Source organism: Delphinapterus leucas, chromosome 9 (genome assembly GCF_059928025.1).
Source record: "Delphinapterus leucas isolate spDelLeu-1000000601 "Yukka" chromosome 9, BTC_Dleu_Yukka2, whole genome shotgun sequence".
Lineage (NCBI taxonomy): Eukaryota > Metazoa > Chordata > Mammalia > Artiodactyla > Monodontidae > Delphinapterus > Delphinapterus leucas.
In genome coordinates, this window is record NC_143137.1 from 43,812,510 (window position 1) to 43,826,719 (window position 14,210).

The window sequence follows — 14,210 nt, forward strand, 5'->3', positions numbered from 1 at the left end:
TGAAAGAACTTTGGAAATCAGTATTTTTCATTTTCAAAGGCAATGAAAAACTTTTGTACCTGTGGGGATGGGTGGGTGGAGGCAGGAAAGTTCCATTATGGCAGCCTCATGAGATGAATATTTATTAAGAAGTGTGTCTCATTTCCTGGTGTTAACATATCATATAGACAAAGCTTTAACATGATGCATAAATTGGTAATCAATTACATGTTGAACTGACTGCTAGATTAACACTTTTCTTTACTAAATTATAGTCTGTTCATTAAAATGGTCTGTAGCAGAGTGTGTGTGTGTGTGTGTGTGTGTCCCTGTGCTCAGTTTTTTCCACCATGCATAACCCAGAGCATTTTCCATCATTCATTATTATAGCAACAAGGGCCCCATGGAGGGTAGTTCTGAATACCATTTCCTCCATTTTTCTGCTGTCTTTTTCTTCCTCTGGAATCTATGTAGCAGAGTAAGTGGTGAAGAAGACTACCATTACTCAGCATGCTACATGTTTTCTGAATCTCTCTATGCTCGTATTTCTTTTACACACTGAGTAAAAATACAAGCGAAGAAATGCAAACGTGACCTGTGGCCAAGCATACATTGCAGTTCAGCATACAGCTGTCAAAAATACTTGGTCTTTCTCCAAGTCTGAAAAACACATGAAAAACAGCTGTACAGGTAGTCAAAAAGGCAGACAGGAAACATCAAGAGACTTATACATAAGAACAGAAGAGTCCAAAAGTCTGTGGAACTTCCGCTCGTTTTATGCATGCACTTCATGCACAGAAAAAGGTTTTGTTGTTGTTGTTACAGAAAAACTGAAACACTAACTTATTAATCTTTATTGCAAACTTAACTCAAAAATGATACAACATGTTTACTATGAGCAGAGACACAAAAATGTTCAGAGTAGGATTTCAACAGATATTGCCTTAAAAACAATGGTAGATGGATTTCTAGAGCTTGCAGGATAGTAAACTTGCCACTACATATCATTTTGTGCCTTTTCACTCATATCATTATAGAAATAAAACTATCACCATTGTTTTGAGATACATGCTACTATTTGGCTATGCTTAAAAATTAATAATTGGTAATTAATTGAATAAAAGAATAGCTAGCTTCTTTCTTATTACTCTCTCCCTCAAATTCTTTTTTATTTGAGCATTTGAAAAGTAATTAGTGTCTAATAATAATGCAATATTCAAGTAGATTCGAAGTTTAAAACCTCAGTTATAAATAAATAAATAAAATTTATTTAAAGCCCTAAGAAAACAGAGGAAACAACAAATAGGATACATGTGTTGAGCTAAATGGCTAATATTTTTAAATATGTAATGCAGAAAAATTACACAAATTCTCAACTATTATTTAAGTGTTATGCCAATAAATAATTCATGAGACTAATTAAGACTGAGGAAAATAAAAATTGGGTCTACATACTAACTCTTCCTATGAACTTGACTTTTGACATTTTAATGTTCTCATTTTAATAGGAATTTTAATAGCCTCACAAAGACCACTAGTGTGTGTTCCACTAAGCTATTTATCACTATTTTCCCCCCTAAACTGTGAACAAGGTTAATAACATATTATAAAGAAATTACAACCATTCATTAAATTAGCATTACATGTGATAGATTCAATATGAATGCAATGTTAGAGTTTAAAAGAAGGCCCTAAATATTATATTATCACTTGCATCCACAAAATATTGGGTGAATTACTTTGTCAGATGTAATGATCATGAAAGATTTGATAACATTCTCCAGAATTCACATTCATTCAACAAATTCCACAAACATTTGCTGTACCTAGTATATGCTAGGAGAGACGGTCGCTACCCTCAGAAAGTTCAGTGAATACGGGAGTTATAACAATGTAAGAACAGAGGCGTACAAAGGCTATGGAAGCATGATTAATTGTATCTGGAAGGATGAAGAAAAGCTTCAGAACAGAAATAACACTTGGGTTTTGCAGGCTGAGAAAGAGTTTGCCAAACGTTCAGAGAAGCAAAAGCAGAAAGCCCACCATTCAGAGACCTGGATTATAGGATTATAAGAAAGCTCTGTTTGAAGAGGAATAAAAGCAGTAAACTCTGAGGGAGGGCGTTGAGTGGAGGGAGATACTGCTGATGAAGATGGCAGGCATGCTCATCAGAACTGATGGCAAAGCCACAACTTAAGTCCACATTTGCTGCAACCTTATTTTAGCCCTGAAAGCTCTATCAAATTTCCTCATCTGTACAGCAGTCGTATGAGGAGAAGATTGTAATGATGCTACTGTAAGAATAAAATACAATAAAAATGCATACTGGCTGGTACCTAATAAGCATTCAATAAATGGTAAGGGTTTGAGATTACTGGATTACCTGTTTCCTTACAGACCAAATTATGTGAAAAACTTAAAATTGAGAGGAAAAAAAATCCTTCAGACCAAAAAGGATAAAATTTAATGTGGGAAGGAGCACACACCAAATCAGAAATTCACACTTTTTGCCAAAGCAAAGGATTTTTAAGACTTCAAGAACTTTGGAAAATCTCTCAAAACCTAGGTCTGTGTGAACTGCTGTCTATTCAAGACGATTTTCTGTCCATTTTAAGTATACTTTCCTCAAAACAGCAATTTCTCTAACATGATAACTATTGAAGAAATCTCTAAAGAAGTACATTATGGGTGTGTCAGAAAGCTCTATTTGGGAATGAGCTGTCTCTGCCTCTGTACCCTCCCCCAACACACACATACCCATTTTCTTCCCCTACCCCCCACCCTGACTCTCTTTTATTGATGTTTTTTGCAGGATGACCCTGAGTGACATACGAAAGACAAGATAGATGATATCATACAGCAGAGCCCATTATTTATTAGCATTCCTTTCTTCTCTCTCATCCAAAAGGAAAATTCTTAAAGGGTGAGTATAATGTTGGAGATATATTTTTTTAAATAACTGGTTTCAAAGTGAGGTAAACTTCTCAAGGTAATAACCAGCCATGATAAGAAATCCAGAAAACTCTCCCCAAAAAATCATTTAAAAAAGAAAGAAAATTTAAATACCTCTTCATTTTGTACATTCTTCATTTGCAATATTAACAGTCCAATAAAGCAAAAACACCAAAAGCTAAATATTTGCTTTTTATATATTGTTAACTCTCAATCCTAAATTCGTCATTGTATCAAAAGAAGCAGGTTTTCCCTGGTGGCGCAGTGGTTGAGAGTCCGCCTGCCAATGCAGGGGACACGGGTTTGTGCCCTGGTCCGGGAGTATCCCAAATGCCGCGAAGCGGCAACAGGAGAGGCCCGCGTACCGGGGGGGGAAAAAAAAAGGAATAAGAAAAAAGTATAGTCTACACTGAATTCACTACAACCAATTAAATTAGGTTGTGAAAAAAATAACTAAAGCCAGGAAATTCTCAGCTGAGGTTCAACTTCATCTAAACTCATACAATTTTAAAGGCAAATCAAAATGAACTTGGGATAATGACAACAATGACTTTAAGTTTCCTGAACTGTCAATTCTTATCACAAAGTTTGATGTGCCGCTTAACCATTGTTTGGTCTGTTAAATGTCCTTGGATTCTTCTAAAAGAAGCAGTTAAAATACCATATCTTGAATAAAAGTCATGAAAACAAATATACCAAAGTAATCATCTTAATATACAGATGGAATCACATTATCAACCCACTCAAAAACTTCAAAGGTACGCCAGTGTCTCCAGAAATAAGTAGAAATTAATAAGCAGGATATCCAAAGAACTCTTCAGTGTATCCGCTAAATGAACTTTCACTACTACTCCTCATCCAGTCCCAACCACCAAATACTTCAGGTAACATAAGCTTGCCCTAAATGCCCTTATGCATTTGTTACTCTAGTTCAATTCACCTCAGATATCATTCCCTCACCTTAACCTCATAAAATCCCTCTACATATCCTCCATCCCCAGCACCCAACCATTTTGAAGCTTTCTCCAATCCCCTTTAGGCATAAAAAACACACTCTTCCTCTATTCTTTCTTAGTACATTCTGCATCACTGCCTATTAGTACTGACAATATTTTTCCTGGTGATACAGCTAAATTTGGCATATTTCTCTCCCCTCCTCAACTCCCATAAATGAAGCATAAAATCCTTGAAGGTAAGTCGATTTTGTTTTCATGGTCTGGCTCACAGCACTGAGTATAGTCCCTTACATGTCAGTGCTCCAAAAATATCTGTTCAAGTCAACTGAACTCACATGGAAGTAGAAAACCATGTCAAACTGTAGTACTAGGTTTCAGGATGCCAATGATCATCAAGTGGGCCAAGATATTTGATAACATTACCATAGTCACATGAAAACCCCTTGAGATTTGGCATTATGCTTTATTCACCACAACTTCCCACCCCAAATAGTCCCTAGTATATAGTAGAGATCAATAAATAATCATTCAATGAATGAATGAATAGCAGCAAAGTAAAAGTGGTATGGAAAAGGCCCTAAAACAATTAGTTTTAATATGTGACACTTAAGAAGCTGAAATTCTAAATTATTTCAGGGCTTAGTACTATGTCAAAAGACAAAGTATTCATTGTATGTGCAACATTAGATACACTAGGAAATACTCTGCTCTTAAGAAAGATAAAGCCTAATAGAAAGACACAAGAAATAAAGGTGGGGTGGGAAAGGATGGCAAAAGGAAAATATATAAATGAGAAGGGAAATCACTTAACCATAAAGAATAAATTGTGGCAGCCCAAAGAGGATACCAAAGAAACAGAACGATCTTTAAATCCATCAGTATTTCATAAAACTCTAACTGCAAAAACATACACAGATTAAGCCTTAAAGCTTTAGTAATTATTAGAGCCCTGGGTACAGAGTCTTTCTCTGGGTAATATGAAACAAGGGATTACTACCAGCAGGAAAAGCACCCCTCAAAAGGGTACTGAATAGGATACTCTCTGGCTATTCCTTGTTCTTAGAGCAGGATGGTATATTATAAAAGAATAAATTGAGCAAAGATGGGAAAAGTATCAAATGTAGCATAAAGTATTAATATGTAGTGGAAAGAGCAATGATTTTGAATCAAAAAGACAACCTGGTAATGTTTTAATCCTGCTCTGACACATTCTAGATACATGACTTGGCTATTTTGTTTAATTTCGTTCACTCTGTTTCTTCACATGCAAAATAAACCCTATCACAATCTCTATACCCCACTGGATTGCTGTAAAGATACGGAACATATGCAAACTACCCAGTTCAGGACCTGGAACATGGTAGGAATGCATGCCAATCTTAATTCCAAATACAGCACACTTAAATAATCAAACCAACTTTCCCTAGTACCTACACTTATATCTTGAACATCAGATACAGTAGTTTAGTCATTAAGTCTCACTCCTTAGGCGTAAAAGGGAAGTAAACATCTCAGGGAAAAGTTAGGAAAAAAGGTGACCAGGAAGTTGGAAATGGTTCAGTTCAGAAGTTCCAATCTTTATTTGCTAAAATACTTGGCTCTTGAATTTCACTGATCCATAAAATTTCAGAAACTACTGGGGAACATCATAGGTTGTCAACCTTGTAAACTGCCCAATAAGGATATTTAAAAAAAAAAAAAAAAAACATAAAGACTATCATCACCAACATTTTCTACAAAGACAATGTAAAACAAATAAGTAGGAAGTAGAAAATGTTAGTCCTCAATACAGGTCTTTAACTGAACAAATTTTAGCTTTATGAAAAATTTACTTCAGTAGCTAATTTTTTTTCATTACCTTAAGACCATTTAAAACTTTAACGGGGCATAGCATTTGCAAACCACTAGTTTATCCTAGCATGAACCACTTTTAAAGAACCCCCGCACTAGCACTTAAATACCACTAGTATAAAAAAACCTCAGAAAACAAGCACAAAAAGTTTTCCCGTTAGAAGAAGAAAGGAAAAACTGGTTCCAAAACCTATTCAGGCCTAGGTTAGGTGAGGAAACAAGCATTTTCCATAATATGCTGGCTCTTTACAAACTCACCACTGTCAGACTTCTGGAATCAAAAAGTGAGGCAAAGGCTCCCCCTGCTGACAAGTAGACAAAGAATCTAATCCTATCAAAAGGCAACTGACTTCAAAAATCTTTCCAATACTGACTGGATATCGCATGGGCTTTTACTATTCTCTATCAAAGACTAGTTTTACTTTATATCCTAAAACACTGGAATATAGCTCCATCTGATACAAATGTGAAAGGCATTTATAACTAGGTAATACTCTGTGTACATTTCAATAAATCTTTCTAAACCAGCTTTCAAATTTCTTGGTGTCTGCTCTATGCTCTAAAGCTTAACTGAGCTAGAATGTCATACAGAGAGGAAATTAAAGAAGGCTAAAGAAATGAGGTGGGTTTCAAGAGGTTACGTAGAACAAAGGTAAGCAATCTATAAATGCATTAACGGCCTTCTCTCACAGAAATCTCATGAGATTAAAAGAAGCAAATTAAAGTCTTCAAAATTAACAATAATAGCAGGTTACAAGCACTGGCCCATATATTATTAACACATCCAACTCTATCAACTATTCTATAACTTGGGAAGATCAAGAACTATTGCTCTCATTTGACTATAGAGAGACCTAAGGCTCAGGAAAGTTCGATGTTTGTTAAGGACACACAGCTGGTGAGTAGCAGAGGCAGAATTCAACCCTATACATCTTCTAATCTTCATTCTGCTTCTCCAACTGAAAACTATGCATAAAGTAGATACTCTAATGACATAATCTCTAAATTCCTTTCTGATTTCAAATTTAACATGGCCTAACATCACAAATGCACTTGGTATGCTTATAAATAACATCAGATTTAAATAGAAAATGTTAAATATTTCACTTTGGCAGACAAAACTTGACACAGCTGCTTGGTAAATTCTTTGCTATAATTTATTTATTCTTGTCTTATTTCCAAAAGCATTGCTTGCAAAGGTAAATAAAACTAAACAAATTCTAAACTAAGTAGATGAGGAGAACAGCAGATAAAACCCTGATTCTCCCACTAAAATTACTGAATAAAATGTTTGTTAAAAGCAGCATTTTTGAGTACATCAATATGCTGCGCCCCCCCTTAAAAAAAGGTAAATAAAATTCAGAAGCCAAACACTAAGTGAACGTGAGAACCCACAAAGGTAAACAGAACCCCTGGGGCAATCTCTTAAATCATATACCCTCAGCATCAGTTTTCATAGTCTCAAAATGACATGTAGTAAAGGAGAAAAACCTTGGAGCCCACTCTAGGTGGGAAATCCAATTGATCCTGTACATTATCTTTCTCCCCCCTGGTACAAAGCTAAGACCACAAAGGGCTCTACCTTAAGTGTAAGGAGAACTTCGAACTAGCATTCCCCCCACCCCCACCCAAGCCCAAGAGAAAGCAAAATAAAGTGCATATCTCAAAACTTGGAACGAGATAAAGGAAAAACATCTCTCCTAAGAATTCACAACCCCCAAGCTGATCTTAATGTGGGTTTTCAGACCAAATTCACTCTACTGACTTGCCCAAGAAGCCTCAATCTGTGAAGTTAGTAAAAGTGATCCTGGGTTAGAAGTACCACCAAATCCCTGACAAAAGACAACTCAAATATTTGAAGGGACACACCAATCATTCCCATGGATAAAGTTCCAAGAATATGACCTCACAGGCAAAAATCACAATAAACAAGGAATTGGAGGCAATATGAGCAAGAGACAGCAAAAATAATAGCATAATCAGAAATGCAAAGACTTCATTTACTGAAATTATCAACAGAGAATAAAAGTACTATATTTTATGTTTAAGGAAATAAAAACAGGTATTAAAAATATGAATAAAAGATTTTATCAATCACCAAGCAGACTTTTAAAAGGACCAAATAAACTTTGAGAAATAATAAATATAATACCTAGACTTAACAAAGTTAATAAAACTCCAAGAGTAGTTTCAATAGAATTTAGTCTCCGAATAGCAGTGATTTAGGAAACAGGAAAATACATCTAAGAAATAATCTAGAATGCATTAGTAAGAAACACAGAGACAGAAAATACAAGTGCAGTTAAGAGACTTGAACAATAGCATAAGATGGTCTAACATGTATCTAATTGGATTTTCATTAAGAGATAATGGAGAGAATATGAAAGAGGCAATATTCAAAGAAATAATAGCTGAAGATTTTCCAGAATTGTTGAAAGGCACTAATCCTAAGACCAGGTTTACGCCAAATAAATTCCAAATAGGATAAGTAAAAATAAATCCTCCCTTAGATACCCAACAGAGAAACTGCAGAACACCAAAGGCAAAGAGAATTTCTTAAAAGCAATAGAGAAAAGACAGATTAACTAGCAAAAGAATAACAGCTAGACTAAAAGTTGACTCCTTAACACCAGTGGAAGCCAGAATAGAGCAGAATATTATCTTTTGTGTAGCAAGAAAAATAACTATCAACATAACATTATATTCCCAGACTTCCTCCCATTCCCTCCAAAAAAAAAATTTAATGTTGTTACAAATATGCCATTCACAATAGCAACCAAAGCAATTAAGTTCCTAACACACTGACTCTAACTCAACTTTCAGATCTTAACTTCCTTAGGAAGGCCAAATTAGGCAATATACACCTAAAATATACCCTCGTTATCATGGCATCTTTTCCTTCATAGCACTTGTGATTTTATACCTATTTCTATGATTATCTACTGACTGTGTATTTCCCTTTCCAAACTTAATGAAGCCATAGACTTCTATACTTAGCACCATATTGTTTACCACCATACTTGGCACATAAGTGAAAGGAAAGAAGGAAGGAAAGACGCAGGGAAGTTATAACAAACAAATAAACAACTAATATAGATAAAAAGTAATATTTTTACTAAAAGACATAAAAGGACAGCTAAATAAATAGTAAGACATATTATATTCCTGGATGGGAAGAATTAATATATAAACATGTCAGTTATGCACTAAAATAATCTATAGATTTGATGCAATGCTAGACAAAATTCCAGCAGATTTTTTCATGGAACTCAATAAACTGTTTTTCAAACCTGAAAGGAAAGTATAAAAAAAGCAAGAATAACCTATAAATATTTAAAAACAAGATCAATAAAGAATGATTACTCCTCTCACATATCAAAACATACTATACATTAAATTTGTTAAATACAGTATTGGCATTCTTTATAGATACACTATTTATGGACAAGTAAATCAAGGGAAAGGAATAGAGTCTAAGAGCAAATTACAGATTATACGGGAATTCAGCATATAAGAAAATTAGCATTTCAAATTATAAAAAGAATATTCACAAATGGTGCTTGGACAACAGGGTATACACTTGGGAAAAAAATTAAATTAGAGCCCTACTATATACGATACTTAAAACTAAATTCCAGAAAAGTTAAGAAAACATATGAAAATATTTTAGAATCGTAGTATAGGAAAGGTCTTCATTAGAATGATACAAAGATCAGAAGCCAAAACAAAAAAGATCAAAACGTTTAACATCATAAAAAATTAAAAGTATTTGTCCCATTAAGTAAATGAACAAGGTTAAAATAATCATTCACAGGACACAACCTGGGGCAAATTGCTTAATCTTGCCAAGCCTAAATTTTCTTGTGCCTGAAATGAAAATAATGACCTGATTTACAGGGTTGCTTTGAGAATTAAATGAGAAAGTTAAGGTTAAATCCTTAGCACAGTCTTAGGTGGTAGCACCTGGCAAGTGCCCAATAAATATTTTTTGCTACTATTTTAAATTATGAAAATTTAACAGATCACTTTTGCCCATTAAGTGGAGATTTTGAAATTTTTAAAAAATGATAATACATGATGTAGGCACAGATATTACACATAGCTGAGAAAAGGATATATTTGGCCCATCTCCCTGACATAAAACAGTTTATAATGTGTATCAAAAGCTTTTTGTCTCAGTATCTAGTCTTAGGATTTTTTTGAAAATGTTTTTACTTTTATTGGACTATAGGGGATGGATTGAGAAATATCTCTGCAAGTTATGCCCCACTAGGGAAATGTCCATTCTCATTTTCCTGGGACAGCTTTCGGAGCTTTTTCTTTTCCTTGGAGCTGCTGCTCTTGCTGGCAGCGGCCTCTTCAGGTCCACTGCTGCGTGGCTCCTCCTTGGAAGAGTATTTCCTCTTTTTCTTGGGGACACTCTTGTTTCCTGACTCTTCAGGGTCATTAACTGGCTCCTCTTTGGGCAAAGATTTCTTCCTCTTGGGAAGACTTCCACTGCCAGCTATCTCTTCAAGATCACTACTAACCAGCTCCTCCTTGGAAAAAGATTTCTTTTTCTTGGATTTGGAGAAGGAGACGGATGGGTCTTCTATTCCATTCTCCTAAGGAGTCTCCTAGGGTTTTTGCTTTTGCTTCTTTTTGGGACTTTCACTTATCTCCTCAACACTCCTCTAGAATACTACTACTGTTTTCTGAAGATGCCAGGGAAATTGCAGCCAGCCATTTCTTTTCCTTCTTCAAGCATTACTTCTCCTGTTTCTCCAGCTTCCTAGTAAACTCAGCAGCCACTTCCTCTGAACCATTATCTCCTTCATGACATCCAGACTATTTCGTGGAATCTATCCAGTCTCACAGAAGGACGGCTGCTCCTCAACTTGTTCTAGAAGCTTCTCCCCAAACACACTGGTGGGTACCTCAGAGAAGCAATCAATTCATGAGGCAAAACTGCATTTGTTTGCCAGGTATCAGGAGATGCAGCCTTTGCTCTTAGCAGCTGCTCAACCAATGACGGTAGAGTGATAAATGAGTCCATATTTTGGGATGTTAGCCCTTGTCTTCAGGGCTCGGGAAATGCGGTCCTTTTGCTGGGCGCAGGGAATCACTCAGACACCAGGACTAGCCATCACCCCCATAGCAGAGGCCTGTATAGGTCAGGGAGCCCTGGTCAAACATCACCATGATCCCCATAGTTTAGAATTTTAGAAAAAAAAAAAAAAAGTCCTAGGATTTTAGTAGAAAAGTAACTGCTAGGGGCTGGGGATAGAGGAAATAGGGAGAGGTTGGTAAAAGGGTACAAATTTTCAACTATGAAATGAATAAGGCCTGAAGATCTAATGTAAAACACGTAGTTGATAGCACTGTACTGTATGATTAAAATTTGTTAAGAGAGTAGAACTTAGATTTCCTCACCAAAAAAAAGAGATAAATATGTGAGTTGATGGATGTGTTTGAAATGGGGGGGAAACCCGTTTTTTTTGAATTTTTGAATTTTATTTTATTTTTTTATACAGCAGGTTATTATTAGTTATCCATTTTATACATATTAGTATATATATGTAAATCCCAACCTCCCAATTCATCATACCACCACCACCACCCTGTCACCTTCCCCCCTTGGTGTCCATACGTTTGTTCTCTACATCTGTGTCTCTATTTCTGCCCTGCAAACCAGTTCATCTGTACCATTTTTCTAGGTTCCACATACATGCGTTAATGTACGATATTTGCTTTTCTCTTTCAGACTTACTTCACTCTGTATGACAGTCTCTAGATCCATCCATGTCTCTACAAATGACCCAATTTCATTCCTTTTTATGGCTGAGTAATATTCCATTGTATTTATGTGCCACATCTTCTTTATCCATTCATCTGTCGCTGGGCATTTAGGTTGCTTCCATGACCTGGCTATTGTAATTAGTGCTGAAATGAACATTGGGGTGCACGTCTTTTTGAATTATGGTTTTCTCTGGGTATATGCCCAGTAGTGGGATTGCTGGGTCATATAGTAATTTTATTTCTTGTTTTTTAAGGAACCTCCATACTGTTATCCATAGTGGCTGTATCAATTTACATTCCCAGAAACAGTACAAGAGGGTTCCCTTTTCTCCACACCCTCACCAGCATTTGGTGTTTGTAGATTTTCTGATGATGTCAATTCTAACTGGTGTGAGGTGATACCTCATTTGCATTTTGCATTTGCATTTCTCTAATAATTACTGGTTTTGAGCAGCTTTTCAGGTGCTTCTTGGCCATCTGTATGTCTTCTTTGGTGAAATGTCTATTTAGGTCTTCGGCCCATTTTTGGATTGGGTTGTTTGTTTTTTTAATATTGAGCTGCATGAGCTGTTTATATATTTTGGAGATTAATCCTTTGTCTGTTGATTTGTTTGCAAATATTTTCTCCCATTCTGAAGGTTGTCTTTTCGTCTTGTTTGTAGTTTCCTTTCCTGTGCAAAAGCTTTTAAGTTTCATTAGGTCCCATTTGTTTATTTTTGTTTTTATTTCCATTACTCTAGGAGGTGGATCAAAAAATATCTTGCTGGGATTTATGTCAAAGAGTGTTCTTCCTATGTTTTCCTCTAAGAGTTTTATAGTGTCCTGTCTTACATTTAGGTCTCGAATCCATTTTGAGTTTAGTTTTGTGTATGGTGTTAGGGAGTGTTCTAATTCCATTCTTTTACATGTAACTGTCCAGTTTTCCCAGCACCACTTATTGAAGAGACTGTCTTTTCTCCATTGTATATCCTTGCCTCCTTTGTCATAGATTAGTGGACCATAGGTGCATGGGTTTATCTCTGGGCTTTCTATCCTGTTCCATTGATCTATATTTCTGTTATTGTACCAGTACCATATTGTCTTGAGTACTGTAGCTTTGTAGTATAGTCTGAAGTCAGGGAGTCTGATTCCTCCAGCTCCGTTTTTTTCTCTCAAGACTACTTTGGCTATTCGGTGTCTTTTGTGTCTCCATACAAATTTTAAGATTTTTTGTTCTAGTTCTGTAAAAAATGCCATTGGTAATTTGATAGGGATTGCATTGAATCTGTAGATTCCTTTGGGTAGTATAGTCATTTTCACAACACTGATTCTTCCAATCCAAGAATATGCTATATCTCTCCAACTGTTTGTATCATCATTAATTTCTTTCATCAGTGTCTTATAGTTTTCTGCATACAGGTCTTTTGTCTCCCTAAGTAGGTTTATTCCTAGGTATTTTATTCTTTTTGTTGCAATGGTATATGGGAGTGTTTCCTTCATTTCTCTTTCAGATTTTTCATCATTAATGTATAGTAATGGAAGAGATTTCTGTGCATTAATTTTGTATCCTGCAACTTTAACAAATTCATTGATTAGCTCTAGTAGTTTTCTGGTATCATCTTTAGGATTCTCTATGTATAGTATCATGTCATCTGCAAACAGTGACAGCTTTACTTCTTCTTTTCCAATTAGTATTCCTTTTATTTCTTTTCCTTCTCTGATTGCCATGGCTAGGACTTCCAAAACTATGTTGAATAATAGTGGTGAGAGTGGACATCCTTGTTCTGTTCCTGATCTTAGAGGAAATGCTTTCAGTTTTTCACCATTGAGAATGATGTTTGCTGTGGGTTTGTCAGATATGGCCTTTATTATGTTGAGGTAGGATCCCTCTATGCCCACTTTCTGGAGAGATTTTATCATAAATGGGTGTTGAATTTTGTCAAAAGCTTTTTCTGCATCTATTGAGATTATTGTATGGTTTTTATTTTCAGTTTGTTAATATGGTGTATCACAGTGATTGATTTGTGTATATTGAAGAATCCTTGCATCTCTGGGATAAATCCCACTTGGTCATTGTGTATGATCCTTTTAATGTGTTGTTGGACTCTGCTAGTATTTTGTTGAGGATTTTTGCATCTATATTCATCAGTGATATTGGTCTGTAATTTTCTTTTTTGTTGTATCTTTGTCTGGTTTTGGTATCAGGGTGATGGTAGCCTCATAGAATGAGTTTGGGAGTGTTCCTCCCTCTGCTAGATCTTGGAAGAGTTTGAGAAGGATGGGTGTTAGCTCTTCTCTAAATGTTTGATATAATTCACCTGTGAAGCCATCTGGTCCCAGACTTTTGTTTGTTGGAAGATTTTTAATCACAGTTTCAATTTCATTACCTGTGATTGGCCTGGTCATATTTTCTATTTCTTCCTGGTTCAGTCTTGGCAGGTTATACCTTTCTAAGAATTTGTCCATTTCTTCCAGGTTGTCCATTTTATTGACATAGAGTTGCTTGTAGTAGTCTCTTAGGATGCTTTGTATTTCTGCGGTGTCTGTTGTAACTTCTCCTTTTTCATTTCTAATTTTATTGATTTGAGTCCTCTCCCTCTTTTTCTTGATGAGTCTGGCTAATGGTTTATCAATTTTGTTTATCTTCTCAAAGAACCAGCTTTTAGTTTTATTGCTCTTTGCTATTGTTTTCTTTGTTTCTATTTCATTTATTTC

General features: G+C 35.5%; 1 protein-coding gene and 1 non-coding gene across 6 annotated transcripts in view; both read right to left on the reverse strand.

Moving 5' to 3' along the window:
* BBS9 (Bardet-Biedl syndrome 9) overlaps window positions 1-14,210 on the reverse strand; it is a 453,658-nt gene that overhangs the window by 361,312 nt on the left and 78,136 nt on the right. The gene's annotated exons all lie outside the window — the stretch shown is intronic.
* LOC115801776 (small nucleolar RNA SNORD86) lies at window positions 10,838-10,923 on the reverse strand. Its single transcript, XR_004022108.1, has one exon. It is a non-coding gene; the product is annotated as a small nucleolar RNA SNORD86 (small nucleolar RNA).